This window comes from Schistocerca serialis, chromosome 3 (genome assembly GCF_023864345.2).
Source record: "Schistocerca serialis cubense isolate TAMUIC-IGC-003099 chromosome 3, iqSchSeri2.2, whole genome shotgun sequence".
Classification (NCBI taxonomy): domain Eukaryota; kingdom Metazoa; phylum Arthropoda; class Insecta; order Orthoptera; family Acrididae; genus Schistocerca; species Schistocerca serialis.
The window spans coordinates 820,079,129-820,101,175 of NC_064640.1; positions in this window are offsets into that span (position 1 = coordinate 820,079,129).

A 22,047-nucleotide genomic window follows, 5' to 3' on the forward strand; every position below is an offset into this window, starting at 1 on the left:
GGAATTATAAGAAAATACAATCTGTGCACAAAAGAAATTGTTTACCAATACTCGTGCGACCCATCGCCCAATATTGCCCAAGATTCTTGGATCCTAATCAGATACGACTGCCAGGCGATACTGAATGTAAACAGAGAAGGGAAGCACGAATGGGCACAGGTTTCTTTGATCCGTTGGAGAGTGTCACAGAGTTTCTGATGAAATTGAACTGGCAGGCGCTTGGAAATTGACGTAAAATATCCAGAGAAAGTCTACTTGGAATATTTCCGGAGGAATCCTTAAATATTGAATATAGGCGAGTGGTAGTCAATGCTTGTTCGATTTGCGATGCAAACTAAGCCTAATAATATTCCCGGTGTGAGATGTAGTTGGCAGCTCTGTAAATTCTGACCGGTGAGTCGCTTAAAGCCCAGGCACAATTAATCTCGGAGGGACACATTACACTCTCAACCGATTAAGCATATCCCCCAAGGGTGTTCTAGAGCCTGTGACTAGTGTAGTGAATATAAATACGGAAAACTGCAACAACTCACTCTTTGAAATATTTTTAATTCCATTAACTAGTTTTGTAGCCTTTACAAACACACCTTCAAATGTGGCACACAGAATTTCCGTCTTTATTTCGGTAGAGTGATGCCGGGTACTGGCCCTCTGACAGGGAGGCAGAGAACTCTTTAATGTATCCCCATGAGCGACAGTTACATGGCGACATGTGTCGGAAAACAAACAGTCTTTTGATTTTTGTGCATATAACACGAGGGCGTGCTGAGAAGTAGTGACTCCAAATGTTTTATTTGAAAACTCTTAAGTTTTCCAGTTAAAAAACGTTAGTAACATTCTACATTTTTATTCCACATATCTGTAGTCCTCTGCTGCTAGAGGGCTCCGATTTGTACCGTGTAACATAGCGGTGTGTGATGTAACTGTGTCGGTGCGTGAGAAACAGCTCAGAAAACTGAAAGCATGCATTGGAAGAGTTGGTCCGCACGTGGAACACCCTCCTCTTCAGCATTACAACGCCAAACTACAGCCGAGCGCTGCGACGTCTGCAGCACTCCGATACCGTTCGTTCACTGCCGTCGATTGACCTCCACACAGCCCCGACTTGGTCCCATCCGATTTTCATCTGTCTCCAAAACTTACAAAACACATTCGAGGACTTTTATAGTTCGAAGCCGTGCAAGCAGAGGTGAGGTTGAGGCTCTGTTAGCATAGTCAGATATTCTACTGTGACGGTATCGACAAAATCAACATTTCAAAAATGAGACTACGTAGACTCCGATGGCTAGAGCTTCAGTGCGCTGCAGCTGCAATTTGTTAACTCGTGTAAATACTTCAGTGTATAAATTTGTAGCGGTATGAAATGGAACGATCACATAAGCACATTTGTAGGTAAAGCACGTGCGGTTCATTGGTACAATACTGGGGAATTGCAATCAGTCTACAGAGGAGACTGATTACAAAATAATCGTGCGACCCATCCTGGATTATTGATCAGATTCATGGGACCCGTACCAAATAGGACGAACAGGGGATATTGAACTTACACAGAAAGGGCTGCAAAGATGCTCACAGGTTTATTTGACCCATAGGAGAATGTCACGAAGGCGTTCAGAGAACTGAACTAAAGGACAGTTGATGATAGACACAGACTATCCCGTTGAAGAGCAATGTATCGCGAGGAGACCTACTTAGAAAGTTTCTAGAACCGACGTTACATGATGAATTTAGGAATATACTGAAACCGCCTACATATCGTAACTGTAGGAAGCATGAAGACCAGATTAGACAAAGCACAGCACGCACAGAGGCTTTTAAGCAGTCACATTTCGCACGCTCCATACGTGTCAGTGGATTGGGAATAAGTTCTGATAACTGGTATAATGGCAAGTTCCATGTGCCATGCTCTTCACGGTCGTTTGTAGAGTACAGATTATAAGCTGCCTATTTTTTTGTTTAAATTTGGATTACAAGAAAATGGGCGTATTGCAAAATGTCCTAAATAAGTCTCCACCACCACCACCACCACCACCACCACCACCACCACCACCATCATAATGAGTGTTCTGCCCTAGGGCAGGTCTTCACATGTGCCTCTCCATGCAGTCCCATCATTTGTTACCCTATTGTTTTCTCACAACTATTTTCTGTCCCTACACTGTCCACCACTTGGTATGTTCTGCGACTTCTTCTTCTTCTACTTGTTCCTCTTCTTCCATTCACTATTTCCTCCATACCATCCATCAATAAACAATCTCTTCTCATTCAGTGTCCATGCCAATTGTGTTTCCTCATCCTGCTACCTTTAAAATTTCTCTTTGTTCTCCGACTCAACACCACCTAATTTCTCATTGTGCCTGCCTATTTTATCCCGTATCAACGCACCCACATGAAAGTCTCCTGTTATGAAACGTCTCGTTGGCAATTGCTATACGTGTTTTCACCTCCTTATTACTTCAAATGTAGTCCATAATAGCGCGTCGCTTATCTAAATGGTTCAAATGGCTCTGAGCACTGTGGGACTTAACATCTGTGGTCATCAGTCCCCTAGAACATAGAACTACTTAAACCTAACTAACCTAAGGACATAACACACATCCATGCCCGAGGCAGGATTCGAACCTGCGACCGTAGCGATCACACGGTTCCAGACTGAAGCGCCTAGAACCGCACGGCCACTCCGGCCGGCAGTTACCTAAAAACACTAGATTGTTCTGTATCTTCCTGCCTAACATTATAGTTGTTCTTACTTTTCTTGCACTTACCACCGGACATTTTGCCTTTCTCTTATTATTTCTCATTCCAATTTACTCACGTCTCTTGTTTAATTCTTTTAACATTTCAGTCATACTTTTCTCGCTCTCTGCCAATAACACCATATGATCTGCGAGTCTAAGACATTCTGTTCTTCTAACAACAACCAGCTCCCCTCTATTTCGTTTCAAACGTTTTTGAATGACCTGCTCCAAATATATTTACACACTAAGGAAAATAAAAGTATCACGGAGGAATTACCCCAGTGCGATGGAAATCGATACACATCATGTACGTGTAGGGGCAAATGAATGATTACAGTTGCAGAAAAACTGTTTAATATTTCTTAAATTTAAAGAACCTCTCTCACACCGGCCTGATTTAGCTTCACTGATCAGGATAGTAAAAACATGCGTATATTAAGGGAATTTTCATTGACAAAGCAGACTTATCACATTCACACAGTTCAATACTGTTCTGTCCTGAATAAATTAAGCTTAACTGAAATTCCATAAGGCAGTGAAGCAATTTCGAAGTCTCGGTGCGACGAAAATTGTCAGTCGATCTCCTGGAAACATTTGTAATAATTATTAACTTTCGGCGATCACATGGGGAAGACCGGAGATCTACTGGTAAGACCGTGTTAGCCTATTTATTTGAAGTAACTGGATGTCTTGAGCATTCAAAACGGCAGGTTCGTCCAGTGTAAATCAGACGTTTCCCACTGATCCCGTGCAACACAAAGTAGTAAGCAGACACTGTCAATAATAATAATCTGTTAAATAATACGCGAACACACTTACTTTAGTTTAGTTCATGTATTAAATTCCTTCTCATACAGAATCTCATCAAGATGGCGACTCGCTCAACAATACGTACATATAGATCCTTCTTTTACGACTAATCGGCAAGAAGTTTTTATTCTTTTCCTAAGAGAAAACATATATATAGCAGAGAAGCTATTCCATGGAGTAAATGGACGCTCCAAGGAATAATTGGGCTTGAAACTACTTTGCATTGATAATCGGTAAGATAAGAAGAGATATTTCGAGATATGTACTGAGTTATATAATTTCTAAAATTTCTGAAAATATCGTGGAGAGACCGCTGCAAGAGACATTACATCTGGATGATTAATTCAAGAGAAAGAGCTTCACAAATTGATAAGTCGATAACGTGTTGGTCCAACTCTGGCCTTTACGCGGGCAGTTATTCGGCTTGACATTGATAAAGTTAGTGGATGACCTCCTGACGGATATCGTACCAAATTCAGTTCAGTTGGTTCGTTACATCGTCAAAATCGCGACCTGGTTTAAAGAACCTCCCCATAGTGTTCCAAACGTTCAAAATTGGTGAGAGACATGGCAATCTTGCTGAGCACTGTATTGTCTGGCATGTTCAAAAACAAACACGTAGATACTATCTCCGTGTGTGGTGCGTAAATTGTCGGCAGGCACCGCACTTAGTGTCCCGAGCAGAGTTCAAGCCGCCATAGAGACAAAGGGTGGACACACTGCATATTAATGTCCACTAATAGGTATCTGTACACTTACTGATAGGACAGTGTATTTCGAAATGTTAGCAGAGGCCAGAAGTTGGAGCATTTGGCTTTCCGCTTAAAGCTTACGTGCGGCGAGTCGTCGTATCTCTAGAAAGAGACACCTCTGGCAACAGCAGTTGAAAGTCGCCTTCAAACTAGCCGTGCTGCGCTCTCTACCTCCGGTTATTCTCGTGGCCGTCAGAGCTGCCGTAGCCAAGACGCGCCCTGCGTAAACGCTGCGGACGTCTGCAGTCGCGCCTGACGATCTGTCACGAATTATGAAATGTATTCGCAGATACCAACTGTAATGGGACAACGGCTATACAATTTATTGGAAACGTACAGGATGTTTGGGGAGTTTGGTGGCCACCGGAAGTATTTAACCTCGGAAGAGTGTTCCTGCAGCCAGTCTGTAGCAATTGTGGTTGTGTGGGCGTCGCATTGTCGTGCTGGAATTACCCGCTTCCGTCGGAATGCACAATGGACATGAATGGATGCAGGTGATAAGACAGGATGCTTACGCACGTGTCACCAGTCAGAGTTGTATCTAGACGTATCAGGGGTCCCACATCACTCCAAATGCACACGCCATACAACGTCACAGACCCTCCACCAGCTTCAACAGTCCGTAGCTGACATGCAGGGTCCATGGAGTCATGATGTTGTCTTCATACCCGTACACGTTCATACTCTATAGACATTTTGAAGTGAGACTCGTCCAACCAGGCAATATGTTTCCAATCATCAACAGTCCAATGTTCGTACCGATGGGCCCAAATGAGGCGTAAAGCTATGTGCTGTGCAGTCAGCAAGGGTACACGAGTGGGCCTTCGGCTCTGAAAGCCCATATAGATGATGTTTCGTTGAATGGTTCGCATGCTGACACTTGTTGACGGTCAAGCACTGAAATTTGCTGTAATTTGCGGAATGGTTGCACTTTCGCCACGCTGAACGATTCTCTTCAGTCCCCATTCCTGCAGGATCTTTTTCCGGCCGCAGCGATGTCGGAGAATTGTTGTTTTACTGGATTGCTGATATTCACGGTGCCCTCGTGAAATGGTCGTACAGGAAAATCCCCTTCATCGCTACCTCGGAGATGCTGTGTCCCATCGTTCTTGCGCCGAGTATAATACTACGTTCAAAGTCATTTAAATCTTGATAACCAGCCACTGTAGCAGCAGTAACCGATCTAACAACCGCGGCAGACACATGCCTTACTCAGGCGTTGCCGGCCGCAGCACCATATTTTGCCTGTTTACATATCTCTGTGTTTGAATACGTATTATTATACCAGTTTCTTTGGCAATGCAGAGTAGATGTGACCCAGTACATCTATTGTTCTACAGTTCCACTCGTTAATAACCAAAGAAACAAAAAAAAAAAATCGGTCTTCACAGACTCTGCTTTTACAGGAGGGCCTTTTCCAATTCGAAATTAGAATGATGTTAATACCTTCAGCTGCTGACGGGCGCTGATATATATCAACGGAGACAGGTGAAAATGTGTGCCCCGACCGGGACTCGAACCCGGGATCTGCTTTCATGGCACACGCTCTATCCATCTGAGCCACCGAGGGCACAGAGGAAAGTGCGACTGCAGGGACTATCTCGCGCACGCATCCAGCGAGACCCACATTCTCACCTTGTATGTCCACACACTACATTCGTAGTGTCCTTTCGGACATTTCCGAAGAAACAGACACCATATCCATATAAATATATTTTCCAATTCGCGTGCGCTGCGTCTCCACGGGGCACCACAGACGCACCTGCTGACGGTGAAGGCACCCTTTCTCGAAGACGTTGCGCAATGGTAACGAAAAGCGTGTGGGGAGGAGTCAGACGTTCTGGACAACGATCCTGATAAAGGCGACCAGCAGCTCTTCCAGTACTGTGAGCTTGGCCACACACAATACTCGTGTCAGTGTATTCGGCAAAAGTGTACTCAGCAATGTTGCTCTAACACTCACACGAACGAGACTCGAACCAGGACAGAGAGGAGACAGCAGCATCATACGATCCGACGTAAGTAACCCCCCCCCCCCCCCCCCCAGTGATTATAACCCTGTTGCGTACAACATTAGCGAAGATGTATTTATACGGCTGTAGCACGGACATACGTTTCCATACATGGATTCCATTTCCAAATATCGTCACTCAGTTCCCTAGAAGTTTTTAACGTGAATTTTGGAACATCCTGTATCCCTCCAGTAACTGTACAGCTGTTTCCAGAATTAGTTCACTCTGCAGCGGAGTGTGCGCCGATATGAAACTTCCTGGCAGATTAGAACTGTGTGAGGGACCGAGACTAGAATTCGGGACCTTTGCCTTTCGCGGGCAAGTGCTCTACCATCTGAGCTACCCAAGAAAGACTCACGCCTCGCCCACACAGCTTTACTTCTGCCAGTACCTCGTCCCCTACCTACAGCTGTTGTACCACATTCGAAATATACGGATGTATTTCAGGATTTCGTCGTTGTGCAACTTCGCAGAAACATGGCTGAATTTTCCTGTATATTTGTATCATTAAAACCAAGCACCGTTTCTGCCCCCATATCAAAAAGTATTAGGTACTATCTTCATCATTTCAAGCACTACTAAAGTTGCTACGTGTAGGAAAAAATACCAATATCATACTGAAAATATCGGAGAGAAGCGATAGAATTCCTACACACAACTTGAAGAAAATAAATTTGGGTACTAGGCCATGTCATTATAAAACAGTGAAACAACTAAAATAACGACATTTCGACCATCGTTTGAACGATCATCTTCAGAGCGAATAAATGCCACGAAATTTCAAATCATCAGCAACAAAATGAAAGTTCGATTTGGAAACAAATTCTATTTCTTCTTTCTTATCTTCGATTAATTTCCCGAATTTCTCGTCCGTTTCGTATGTTGCTTTCTTTATACATTTCCAGAGCTTGCAATTTTACATAGTAACTCATGCCTGCAAACGTCATCTAACGAGCCTACGGAGCATAAAAATACAGGCGCCAGCTCCGGCAAATGTTTGTAAATAGAGTGTGACGCCGTGATTATGTATCTATTTGAGGTAAGGGCCCCAGTACCGGAAACGAATGAGTCGAAAGTTAAAAGGGAAAATCGTTATCTTACCTCTGACGGTGGAATACAAGTACTGATACTGTTGTTGTTAACTTTCAAAGGTGGTAGTATGGATCTAAGTAAGAAAAAATGTCCGGTAAACATGGGCCACAAAATGCGTACCTGAGGAGCTATGAGCACTTGTTCAATAGTGGAGACATGTTTTATGCTAGCGAAGACGAACAAGTCCTCACAGTTCTTAAGGTATGCATTTTACAGCTCATGTGTACTGAACATTGTTTTCTTCTTTCGGTCCATACTACCATCTCTGAAAGTTTCCTGCCCTACATCTTAGCTACAACACTACCGGTACATACTGTCAGATGTAACAGGAATGTCTTCTCTTCTGATTTTCCGTAATAGGGACATAACCTCAAATTGGTAACATCTTCATTGGATCTCCGTGTATACACATATTTTACAGACTCCAGCCCCTGTAACTTATACGAGTATACTCTGTTTCCAGACATCGATTCCTACGTAAAACTTCATCAGCTAGGTCCCCTCTACAGACTCGATAAGTGTGTAGCATGACGTGTGAAACATTCTGTATGCAAAGTGAATAACATGGAAGAAGGGGCTAGAACCCTCTCTCTCTCTCTCTCTCTCTCTCTCTCTCTCTCTGCCCCCCCCCCCCCTCTCACTTCTCAACTATCAACTACCAGCTTTCTTTTAAGTCTTACACCTGCTGTCTGATTTCTGGCAGAGCTCTAGATAACATGCCGCTCACTGCATTTTATCCCTGGTTGCATCTTAAATTCAGACTGTATATTCTGGTTAAAACTGTCAAAAGTTATTTTCTACGTCTAAAGATGTTATAAATATGAGTTGAATTTCTTCAACCGATCTCTAGCGGCTAGCGTATTCTCTCGAAATTGATTTTCCTCTAGCTCGTCTTCTCTAATGTGTTCCATTGCTCTGTAAATATTTTGGATCAGTATTTTCAGCTGGGACGTATGAAAGTGATGGTTTGGTAGTATTCGCACTTATCACTATTTGCCTTATTTGGTATTGGTGTTACGTTTTTCGTTTAGTCTGAAGATTTAGCAGTCACGTCAGCTAGAATAGATGTTGAGGAGTGAAGCAGCAAACGCCGACAGAGTGAGTCCTCACCGGTGCTGATAGAGCCCTCTGGTAGCGAAGCACTGCACTATAGACAACTGAGTGTATGAGGGACTAGTAGTGACACCTAGCAGCGAAGTGATAACTGAGTTTGTGAGGGACTAGTAGTGACACCTAGCAGCAAAGTGATGAACCGCAAAATGGCCGCATAAATTGAGTGACTTAAATGTCTATTTGCTGTTTATTTCTTCCTTCTGTTCTCGTAACATATAATGCAAACTACATCTCCGGCGACATTAATGTACACAGCATGTTACATTCATCATTCCCTCTTTGTAATTTAGTATTGCTAAAAGTTTTGTCCACACTTCTAAGCATTAAAAATGGATATGTGGCTCGGAATTTAATAGCAAAAGAAACAGCCATACTAGCAGACAGTCTCTCTCTCATTAACAAAAATACGAAATGTAGGTTCAATTTCCTCTGCGCAGTGAGGTGTCGGGGCTACTGTTGCATTAAATGGTACCAAAATAATCGCACAGTATTGTGGGTTAAAGAATTTTGAACAGCAAGGGGAACTGTAAGTAAGTTTCTTGCAATGCAACGTTAGTGATATAATAGTACAGCAATAATAGACGTTTGTCATCCGTTTTTCTTATTTTTCAATTTCACTCATTACTGATGGCAAACGCCTTGCAGAGAAGGTAACATTCTGCATCTTCGGCTACGGCCTTTACAATCTCTTTCATTCAACTAGACTTAACCTGTAGAGGTAGTAATATAATTTCTTTTCTGATCCACAAGATACTTTTACGAAAAGTAGAGGCAGAGAGGTTGTCATATAACTACTAATCGAAATATTACATGAAATATATGGACGTGTTAGTAAAATCGCCAAGAAATTCCTCTTATTAATGTTAAGTGTTATCTGTTTGATTCAGCATTCAGCTCACATAAAACCACGAGAAATATCGTTTTTCATACAAAAAAAAGAGTTTATCTCATTAGTGACCTGTGTCATATCAAACATCCCATTTTGACACTAGAATAATTTGAGAAAAAAAGAAGACTTGGGTTCGTTTTTGAAAATTCATTTAGTGAAAACAATGTATTTTTAAAAGGTATTGTCAACTGTTACGAAACTATTTCTTATACAGAATTTATCACATAGTCAATCATGATACTAAAATGAACACATTGTTGGCTTGTGTGTTGCTATTAATATAATATTTTGCATTTTCTTATGACTTTGAAATAATTACTGCTGTTTCAGCTCTGAGAATGTGTGAAATAAAGTATGTAATATATGAATCAGTATGATAAACTTCTTTTTTCGAATATTGACTGTTAACTACAAGAAAATGGCAGATGTTTGGGTATTTACCTCAGCAGTATTCAGCACACGAAGCAAAACAAAATCTTTTATTTATTTATTTTTTTTGCAAGGTTTTTATTTCATAGTTGTAATCCTAGAAATATTAGTGATAGTGAGATATATTAAGTACCTTAAATTATATGTGGATGAAGTCTGGTGAAGAAAGTGTGTGAATTAAAATTTAAAATGTTTGCAGCAGCATAATCAGGTTTAGTTTGTAGTGTGGGAGTGAGCTCCACGTGGGATCCGAAGCACGGACCCCACAGGGGTACCCGGCATGCGCCACATGCCAGGGCAGAGGTGGAGGCTAGTGTTCGAAATCTGAAAATTCCAGCGCCGGCCGGGGATAGAACCCCAGCCCGGCTGGAACGTTCAAGACCCCATACCACTAGACCACCGAGGACCTCGGCCGTTTCCTGCTCTGGAGTCAAGCTAGTGGTCGTAGAGCACTTCCTGCTGTCCTCCGTGTTTACACCGAGGCAGCAGTGGCATGGTATAACAGGAAGTGTTTACCTGCATCCGCTGGATATCCACTTAGCGTACGACTTATTTACCCGGCTGACGTTCATGTCGCTATAATGTTCTTAGTTGCATTACAATTATTTGCGGGGACCGAAAATAGGCCTATGCAGTTACACGCAGTCGAGTCTCATTATTTGAACCTCTGTAATTCGGTCGTGTTGTCAAGACCCATGTAAGAACTTCTATATATTGAAGAAACCTCATGTGTTCGGTACATTCCAAAAACGGAAGCGACCGTCACAACAGACAGACAGCCCCGTAAACATTTTGCAGTGAAGTGTCAGCCGGTACGTAATAATCGATATCTGGAATTGTTTTATCGGTTATTAAGATAATCGTTTCACCCCTATACACTTCGAAAAATTCTCGTATTTTCTCAATAAAGCATAAGCACAGTACATAAATCCGTCGCGAAAATGACATCGAAGAAGTACAAGTGTTCGAGTACCACAGAAAAGAAGTGGGTCCTTGAAGGTGTGGAACGGAGAGCAGAACAAAACTAAGATGTAATGTTTCGGGGTCCGCTCATACTCGCTGTAGACACTCCAGAAGCAGGAAGATCAGTTTGGTGACGTGTCATGAGGAGCGAGGAATAAATTCACTCTCAAATAACTACTGTACGAGATGCCTCGCCGCCTCTTGAAGGGTGTCATGGGATTCTGCGCCGTGTGACTTGGCGACGCCTGAGTCAACGCGGTGTTCCTGACCACATACATTTTAGCTGCGGGTTCTCCGACCTTCAAAGAAGCCGCGACCATGGGGAGGCTCTGCCTGTCGTTTTTGTAATAAGAACGCCCCTCCACATTTTATCTAGGCTTAAGACTGTCTATAGTGCATAGCCGTGTTTTAAAAAATAATATTTTTTTTTACCTTTTCCATTCTACAACATTACTTCCTGTCTTACTTTACGAACTTTTTGTAGGAATGTCGTAAATTTTAAACGTCTTAAATCCACCGAGTCATTATGTGTTCTAAAAATATCTTTTAACTCTTTTTCAACACATATGTATCTTTTACCTCTTTCACTGAAGAGGCTGACCAATGGATTATTTTTTTTTTTTTTTAATTTCAGGTATTGATTTTATTGCATTCGCCTTCAGCGTATTCATCAGAATTTGTAGATTCAGATAGCTTTGCTATGCCAAACTTCGACAGCATTCATGGTCCTGTGCATCGAATTGATGACGGTAGATAGCTGACCGAAATCACTTGGAAATAAATTCTCTGAACGCAGATAACTTTGATACAGTTGTGTTAGGTATCGAGGTATTACCTAACGCAACTGAAGCCAAGTTAAGAGTGAATTTATTTCGAAATAATTTCGGTCGACTGTCTGTCTTCACCAATTCTACATTTCAGATGGTGTACTAGGATTTTACATCTATTGATTGACTATATAGTCTACGAATTCATGATCTTTTCGCCACTGGGCATTTGATACGCTGTTACCATCCATGCATCATCAAGGCAGTCCGGTGAAAGATGTGCTTTACAGCACATATGCGGCAAGACAATCGAACTACTTCTTCAACCCTGTATTTCTCCACTAATCCCAGTTCTTCTATGTGCTCCAGAGGCGTTGCTTGAAATGAAAATTACAACTGGAAATAGATGGCTCGGAGAACACTGTTTACATAGCTTAATTTGCAGCCATTTCGAAGTCTAGCACTGCAGTTTTAAATGACGACCCAGTTACGACATTTCTCGGTTCAGAAAAAAATATTTCACAATTATTTTAACTTTCCTCTGGTAAAAAAGCTAGTCTTCCGTGCTTCAGATATCAACATGCAATGGTGTACAGTTGCTTCAGTTGTTTCGAACAACTCTGAAATGTCCCTCCGTAAGAAGAGATTTATTTTCATACATTTTCTCCCCTTCTTCGTAACTGATCACCAGGATTCATTTGTCGGGAACAGATTTATTATCTATTTTCAAAAAAACTTCAGTCACCTTCAAAATCTCTTCGCGCAGCTGAATCCCTGAATTAGTGCCATGGTTATGGGACATCCCAGTAGCTTCCCTTACAGTGTGCAGTCTTTCTCATAATTCGTCATACTTGCGACGTAATCTAAACGTGTATCTCGCAAATCTTGAAATTTCTCTTTAAACCTTCGGAAAACAGGTACTGTCTTCTCTCCGCACACTCTTTTGCAGCAGTTATGCATTCGTTTCTCAATCTCCACATCTGTTTCGTCAGGTTGGGCGAGAAACTTACTGTTCAGCAGTGATTCTACCATTTACAATTTCTAAACTGCCGCTGCTCCTATTTCGTTCGGAGTTCATGCACAGGCATTTCGTGTACTTACCACATTTTCGGTGCTCCTGGTACCAATTAGCATCCTTTTCCCTTTCTGTTTCCTTTTCTTTTTCCAACTACACGGACCAGTGACATTATCATCATCACCGCCTGTGTCTGACGTCAATGTGCAATAACCACTCACAGACAGTAGGTGGCAGCACTAGCAGTGTAGGGTATGCGTAATGCGGAAACTCAACGATTTATGTGACATCCAAAAGCACGTGATGATTGCCTTTCGGTCCACGGGTGGATGCATTTTCGAAACGGCAGAGTTCGTAAAATGTTGGCGTGTGGCCATATTTAAAGCGCACCGTGCATGGCGCTGTCCAGAACCGACACTGAGGCCGTTGTGGTGCCCCACGGGCCACAGATGACAGGAGTTACAGAAAGCTGCAGGTGAATAACGTGCAACTGTTGAGCAACTGACCACGCACGTGAACCAAGGGGCTACCGACAGTGTCTCCTCAAAGACCACTCGGCGAAAAATGCTGTGTATGGGTCACCACAGCAGACGCCTGGTCCACACACCTATGCTGACTGCTGTTCACCGGCGACGAAGGCTGGAATTTCCACGCCAGTTCTGCGACTGGGCGTCCACTGCATGGTGACAAGCGGGCTTTTCAAGTGACAGACGTTGGCGTGTAGTTCGTGATTCACCTGAAAGTGAATACCCTGCAACAGTCGACGGCAGGGTTAAGACAGGAGGAAGAATCGTTATGGTCTCAGAAACGTTATCGTGACACTCCCGACGTGATCTCGTCGTTCTGGAAGCCACAGTGGATGAGCAGAAATATCAGTCGGAACCGTTGCCACACCTACATCGAGTTTGTTTTCCCTCGGAATCTACCAGCAGAACAACTGAATCTGTGACACAGCTTGCAGTGTACGTGCGTGGTGTGAAAAGCACCAGGATGAGTTTGCTGTACTCCACCGACCACCAGGCTTCCCGGGCTTAACGGAATCGAGAATATGTGGGACCACCTCGATGAGACCCTTCGTGTCCTGGGTCCTCAACCGACAAACATAGCGCAGCTGACTGAGGCACCGGCGTCGGCATGGCTCAGTACCTCACTGACTCCTGCACCTTTCTCAGTTGTCCGCGCTTCGCGTTAATTGTATCCTCCTACAGTGAGTCGATGACGACACTCTCCCGTACACGACAGCATCATCAACAGCGGCAGATTGCTGTTCACTCTGCCTGTCGCATCATTTATGTCTGTAGAGAACAACAGCTGTCTGTTACACTTCCTGGGACATTCCTGACGATACCCTTGTCTCTGATCAACTCTCGCCGTCGAGAACGTACTGGTATCTGTCTTTGAGCCACTCACATATCTGGGAACCTACTCCGTATGCTCAAATACTAGGCCCTTCGTTAACAGTGAGCAGTGGAGCACCGTGTCAAAGGCTTTTCTCAAATCTAGGAGAGTGCAATCTGCCTGACACCCTTCATCCGTCGTTCGCAGTATATAACGTGCGAAAAGGGCAAGCTGGGTTTCACACGAGCTTTCTAAACCCGTGCTGATTTATGGACATAGGCTTTTCGGTGTCTAGGAAATTTAATATAATCAGATTCAGAATACGTTCTAAAATTCTGCAGAAAATCGATGTCATGGACACTGGTCTGTAATTTTGCACATCCTTTCTTTTACTCTTCTACTACTCGAGTGTCACCTGCGATTTTTTAAACTGCCTTAGGTTGGACCCATTACGGGTGTAATATTCAGAAGGCAAATGTATATTGATCTCGTTATATACGGGTGCCACTTGCGCTTTTCCAAGTCGTTTGCGAAATACTGCTGGGCAAGAGATAGGCGATAAATGCGAATGAAGTAAGTAAAACCGAAATTGTTTTAACCTACTCGCTGTCGCTGAATCCTTTCCACGCGATGCGTCCTTGAGCGTTTCAAACAGGTAGCAATAAATGCTCTACAAATGAGGTTGACTTTTGTACCGTTTCTTATGAGTTAATTACACTGCAGACAGCTTCCATTCTGCATAATATCAGCAACATGAAAATGAAAATTCACGGAAGTCAAATCTGGACTGTAGGGACGATGACGTAGAGTTTCCCAACCCATTATGGTTTCTTTTTCCTTCCAGTGGTTTTCCTCTCATCGCTGGCTTTACTTTGCTCATCAGTATGTGTGAGTGGTCAGCGCTGCATCCTGTACGCTGATCTTCCAAATAATCACCAAAATACAACTGTGGCATCCAGATGATGGCCAGCATCACTTTCCTCGCTGATGCTCGAGTTTTGAATTTCTTTCGGACCGGTAAGCTGGTGTGCTTCCATTTTACGCCTTGTCCTTTCGAGTCGGGTTCACCATTTAGAGCGAAAGTTTCATCACACGTTAAAATCTCGTTCAGAAAAGGTTCACCTTCACATTCATAGAACTCTTTGTTTCCTGGTGTTGTTGTGTGAATTCTTTCGGGACTCACGTTGGACTTGTTTTGCTGTACTTGAGCATGTCACTGACAACGTTACGAACTGTGCCACTACCTATTGCAGCTATTTTGCTATTCAGTTCTACTGCAACACGTCGGCCATCAGGAGTAATGTCGTCAGAGCCGGCTTTAACCGAAGGAGGAGACACTTCAATTGGCCGGCCACGGCATTTTTCATTTGTCACTGAAGTTAGATTGTTTTTGAACTGTCCTACGTATTTATCGAAAATTTCCGTCGTTCGCACAGCTTCGACCACACTGAAAAATCATTAGAGAAAATATTTTGGCCGTTTTCCACCTTATGAAAGGGAAAACGCATCGCTGAATGTTGCTCAGTTAATGTGGAAACTTGAACCCGACGCGTCATTGTTCATTGCAACATTAAGGTTATAAATAAAAGTTTTTTGTTAGTCAGACGCTCTCAACTCATCTCAGTCATGCCAACCTAAAGTCATGAAACTACAAAAATTCTTCCTACAAACTATTCGACTTCATCAATTTGCCTTTGCAGGGGAAAGTCAGGAAGGAGTATGCTCTTAGTATTTAATCGGTCATTTCAAGTTGATGAGAAAGTTAAAAGAAACAAATAGCAAACCATTGCTCATTTAATTAAGAACAACATTTATCAGAGTAACTTTTAACCCAAACCTTAAATGTCATTATATATATGACACTGCTCGTTCGTACTCGTGGCCGCATAATCTGGTAAGAGTACGCATTAACACCAATAACAAGAAAATGCACCATGACCTTAATAAGCTGTGCATTCTTCATGCCATGTTGGGAGTAATTATCACACTTAATACGGTCTTCCGTGACAGACTCCTTTTAGTCTTCAATACACCTTGGGCAGTTCAAAACATGAAGTTGGAATAATAGACAATTGCCAAGGTGATTCGATAAACCCTATGCCAGGCACTTAGATGTGATTTGCAGAATATCCATGTAGGTGTAGATCCCTCCTTGGATTGTGCCCTGATTGTTGCTGAAGATGATGGCGCAGTTTAATCCAGATTAGCCGTAGAGATTCTACGTTGTTCGTTACTGATATTTTGTCCCTTCTTGGTTTAGTTTGTTTTTCTAACAATACATTTTTGTACGTAGACTCAAACAGAATTTCGGATATTTTTGCAGCTTTCTTTAGATGTTTGAAAACCTAAAATTGTGCAGTTCACAAAACGAAAAAACATAGTATCCTATGACTACAACAGCAATAGCTCTCATTTCCAATCGTTCAAGTCACACAAATACTTCAGTGTAACACATTGTAAGGATACGAAATGGAAGCAGGACTGAATAAAACTCAAGACGCGTGCATAGATTTGTAGACCTGGAAAAACGTTCGACAATGTAAAATGGTGCAAGATCGAAGTTCTGAAGAAAATAGCTCTAGGGAGAGACGGGTAATATATTCGCACAAGACCCAAGAGGAAATAAGAGTGGAAGACCAAGAAGTGCAAGGATTAAAAAGGGAGTAAGACTTTGATATAGTCATTCGCCTCTACTGTTCAGTGAGTGCATCAAAGAAGCAATGAAGAAAATAAGAGAGAGGATCAAGATTCAGACTGAAATACGGGGTGAAAGGATATCAGTGACACGGTTTGCTGATAATATTATCGTCCTCAGTGAAAGTGAATTACTACCGGATCTGATGAATGAAATATACAATATAATGAGTGTAGAATTTGGGGTGAGAGTAAATCAAAGACAAAAGTGATGAGATGAAGCATTAACGGGAGCAGCGAGAATCTTAACATTGGTGATAACGAAGTAAGAAATGGAACCATCAAATTGTCTCAGTCAAAGGTAAAGATGGTGGCGGACTGTAATTCGTTGTTAGAATTAAAGGGAAATATAATCAGTGCACAAAGATGATCTTTTTCGAACTTTTGGTGTGACCCATAGTCTAATATTGCTCCAGTGTGTGGGACCTGACCCATATACGACTAGCAGGGGATACTGAACTGTTCATAAGAAAGTCAGCACGAATGGTTACAGGTTTGTTTGGCCCACAGGAGACTGTAACAGAGATGCTGAAGAAGTCGGCAGATGCCTGAAGATACACGTAAGCTATTCGGAGAAAGCCTACTTGCTAAAAATTTCTAGAACATACCCTAAATTTTGAATACGCGAGGTGTGTTGAAAAAATTTCGGAACATTCGTAATTTCGCGCCAATGGCGTGTTGGGGCGAAATGCAGTTGACATCCCTGCACACGCGTGTGCTTAATGTGTAACTGCGGGAAGTTTCATTGTTGTATGTCTGTTAGCTTATTGTTCAGTGCTGTATTGAGTAGAACGTTGTGTCGCACAGTTGGCGAACTTCGAGAGGGGATAGTTAGAGGAGCAATGCGCCCGCACTAAATTTTGCGTGAAACTCAAGAAAGCCGCTGTTCGGGGTAGCCGCACAGTATGAGGGGCCTTGCCACGGTTCGTGCAGCTGCCCCCGTCCGAGGCTAGAGTCCTCCCTCGGGCATGGGTGTGTGTAAGTGGTGCAAGCCTAGGGACTGATGACCTCAGCAGTTTGGCCCCATAGGAACTTAAAAGCTAAACTCAAGAACACCTTTACAGACACACACAAAATGATGCAGGAGGCCTATGGTGATGAGTGCTGAAGCCGTACTCGGTGTTACGGATGGTTCACACGTTTTAAAAACGGCCGGACGGAAGACGATCCCCGTGCAGGACGTCCTTCGACTTCTGCCAGCAACGTTTGTGTCAGGAACGTCAACGAAACTGTGCGTGCTGAACGAAGACTGACTGTCAAAGAGATTGCAGAAGAATGTAACATTGCAGTTGGATCGTGAAATCCTAATACAGCATCTTGGAATGTATCGTGTTGCCGCCAAGTTCGTGTCACGGCTCATGAGTCAAGAGCAGATAGACCTCCGCCTCGCAATCTGAGAAGAGCTTTAGGATCACCCAAATGAGAACGAGATGTTCCTTAAGAAAATTACAACTGGTGATGAGACGTGGGTCTGCCGTTATGACGTTGAGAACAGGGTTCAGTCTTCACAATGGGTAGGGAAATGTTCTCAATGATCAAAAAATAAAAACCTTGTCAGGTCAGCTTGGCCCTTGCTGACTTTTTTTTATTTCCAAAGTTGAAAACCAAGCTGAGAGGACGAAGATTTGTAACGATAGACGCGCGGTCCAGCGAAAGGCGAACCAAGTCTGCTCCCGGAAGTGGAAACGGTGTTTGGAGCGGTGTATCAGTCGTGGGGGAGATCATATACAAATAAGTGGAGGTTAGCGTAGAGAAGTTCCAGAATTTTTTGAACAGACCTCGTAGACGAAAGGTAGTTAATACTGGCAAGTGGTCTGCAAATGTTCATACGGTTGCGTTCGCTTCCATTCGCTGCTGTGGAAACTGGGCTTAATAATAATATTCCCGGAGTGAGATGTAATTGGCAACTTTGTAAACGCTGAGCTGTGCCCCGCTTACAGCCCAGGCAAAATTATTCTCGGAGGGACACATCATTATCTCCTTCGTGCATAGAGTTGCTTCGGCCACAGACGGCAGCAAGGGGGCTAGGGCAGGGGGTACTGGCAAATGTCTGATTGCACTCAGGAGCAATGGTCTAAGAAAGGCTGGGAACCAATGTTCAAGTGCCTGTGAATGTATACTGAACATAACTGTGGAAAACTGCAACAACTCAATTTTTGAATTTTTTTAATTCGAGTTAACTAGTTTTGGAGCCGTTTCAGGATCATCTTCAAATGTGGCGCACAGAATTCGCTTCTTTATTTCTTTAGAGTGAATCTGGGTACTGGCTCTCTGACAAGAACTCTTTTAATGTATCGCCACGAGCGGCAGTTACACGGCGACATGTATCGGGAAACAAAACCTCCTGCTTACCGTGACAGCGTGGGCGGTATTGCAGTTAATATCCATCTGGCAACTTGCGTTTTAGTTGTCTGATGGCCACTGATTAATCTCTTTTCATTGTAAATATAAATACGAATTGTCACCATATATCACCAGCATAAAGTTTACTACAGATGTACATTACAAAGATCTTCACTTAAAAATACAGCATACTTTGCTCGAAAACAATTTATTTTTTATTTTTATGTGTATAACACGACGGCGTGCTGAGAAGATAATGACTCGGTCTGTTTTATTTGATAAAGTCAGTAACATTCTACATCTTTACTATGGATATCTGCAACCCTCTGCTGTTAGAGGGCTCCGATTTTTCGTAACATAGCGGTGTGCGACGTGACTATGTTGGTGGGTGAGAAAGAGCTCACAAAACTAAAAGCACGAATTCGAAGACTTCGTCTGCATGTGGAGCACACTCTCCTTAAGCATGACAGTGCCAAGCTACACACGAGCGCTGCGGCATCTGCAGCAATCCGTCGTCCTTGGTTCACTGCTGTCGATCATCCTACACAGAGTCTCGATTTTCGTCTTTGTGCAAAACTAAGAAAACCTTCGAGGACTTCAATTGTTTCAAGCGGTGCAAGCAGAGGTAAGGTTGTGGCTCTGTTAACATAGTCAAACAATATACTGTGACGGTATCAACAAAATAGTATGTAGTTGGGGAAATTGTGTTGGTTTCCAGAGTGAGTGTGTTGAGAAATAAATTTATAGACGTGAAGAATACAGATGTAGAATGTTAATGAAGTTTGTTTTATTTAAAAAGCGTTGCGAGTTTTCACATAAAACATTTGTCGACATTACTTTTCAGTACGTCCTCGTACAGTGGATGTCTGAGAAAATACGTCCATTGATCAAAATAAGTGTTGACATGAATGCTGTTAACAGCACTAGGTTCAAAAAATTTTAACTGTATGGCAGTTGCAGATTAATTTTATTTGCAGCTAGCGCGATTATATGAGTGGAATATTAGATTTAATGGTGAGCATTTATGTAATTTTTAAGCATTGTCTGTATTTTCATTCTTCCTCTTCAAGTGCCTCGTCCTCCAATAACACTGCCGATCGGTAGCATGATCTGTTGTCCGTCCATGGTTTTTCAGAACATTGATTCAGTGCTGAACCCAAACTGCTGGTTTGAGTTATTTAGCCAGGATAATTCTGTGCGTCGTGGATCACGTATGCCATTAATCTTTCAAAAAAAAAAAAAAAAAATGGTTGAAGTGGCTCTGAGCACTATGGGTCTTAACATCTGAGGTCATCAGTCCCCTACAACTTAGAACTACTTAAACCTAACTAACGTAAGGACATCACACACACACATGCCAGAGGCAGGATTCGAACCTGCGACCGTAGCTTTCGCGCGGTTCCAGACTGAAGCGCCTAGAACCGCTCGTCCACAAAGGCCGGCCATTAATGCTTCCTTGAATTATTAATTTCAACAGGTTTTATTTATTGTTGCGGAATTGCGCTACCAAAACAATCGAGTTTTGCTCTCTGGATGCTGTTGAGAATTTCTGCGTCTTCGTACCGCCATATTTTTGTCTATATCCGTCGATGGTATCCTTAATATTTTTCGACATGATCGCATTTCAAATGCGTAATACCGTCCATGACTCAGCGCCATAGAGTAGGACACCGAACGTGTAACATCAAAGTAGTCGAGTGCGAATCCTAATGACTGGTCTGAAGGTTCTCAGCAGTCGCCGCGGACTAAATGACTGCCGGGGACTTGGTGCATTGGCTACAAGTTTTCTAGTAATTCTGGAGATTTTCCTTTGGACTAAGTACGAAGTCGTTCTTCTTTGCTTAGATCGTGCAGGTTTCAGACCGTTTGTGTTACTGTGCCTACACTACTAAATGTGTGTCCATCACCATATCAATAGATATAATGAAACGGCAGCCCTCTTTCGTTATGTCTTACAACGAGATTTCTCCAGCGGTAGGATCGACTTTTTGAAACCATCTATACGGCTATGTAAGTTAAGCACCCAAGTATCACACACTGCAGCCATTCATCCTGGTGGGTCGACGTTTGCGAGGAACTGATGAGAAAAGAAATTCCGAATTTTGTGTGAGACTCGATAGCATTAAGAAAGCCGAATGACATAAGTTGGTTGTGAGGGTAATGGAAAGGATACTGGCTTCACATGCATGAATCTCACCAGAGAAAGAAATCTATTTTAGGTCTTTAGCGAAGTGACATTGATAATCATTTTCATTCAATTGATGTAAATATTATTATTTTTTATTTCCACTTCTCGGTCACGTGATTCAATAGTGATATGAACTTCTTCATTTGGTGTAATTTTTCTTATCATCATCCCTTCTCCACTGGAAATATTTGTTCGTGAACTTTTAATTATCTTCATGTATCAATTCCGATTTAATTTCTCCTGTTTTTATGACCCTGTACTTTCGTCTACGTTATTGTGTTCATTATATCGACTTCTCACTTTGCTTGAATTTTATTTTACTTTTAAAACCTTCTCTCATTTAAATCTTCATCTACACTATTATTTCCATAGTGCACAAAGAATTTAGGTTCTGTTTTAAATATTTGTATGTCGATTACCACGCAAAAAAAGGCAGGTCTTGTAATGAAAAATACATTTTTCACACTAATGCACAGTCAATATAAATAGATTATTTCGTCTTTTGTTTTCTAATTAATATATCGGAGTTTTGAAATAATTGACTAGTCAAATAGACAGGTATAATAAAATACACATTCACAAAAATTCCGATTGGAAGAAGAATGATACAAAGAAAAATTGAACAAATGGAAAAGTTCATACGGTGCTTAAAACGATGTGACAAAGGAATAGAACGAAAGAAATTTCATTTAAACCAATAAATTGAGTAAAAATAGGCATCGAAGTCATTTCGATAAAGATTTAACAATAAAAGTAATTATTGCACCTGACGAGGCATGGTTAAGCTTCTATCCTAACCATTATGACACGTAACCAGACTATGGAATACGACTTCCTTACCGCTATCATCACGCAAAATTTGGAAATCTTTTCCGTCAGTTACTTGCGAACGGAGGCTCACCTG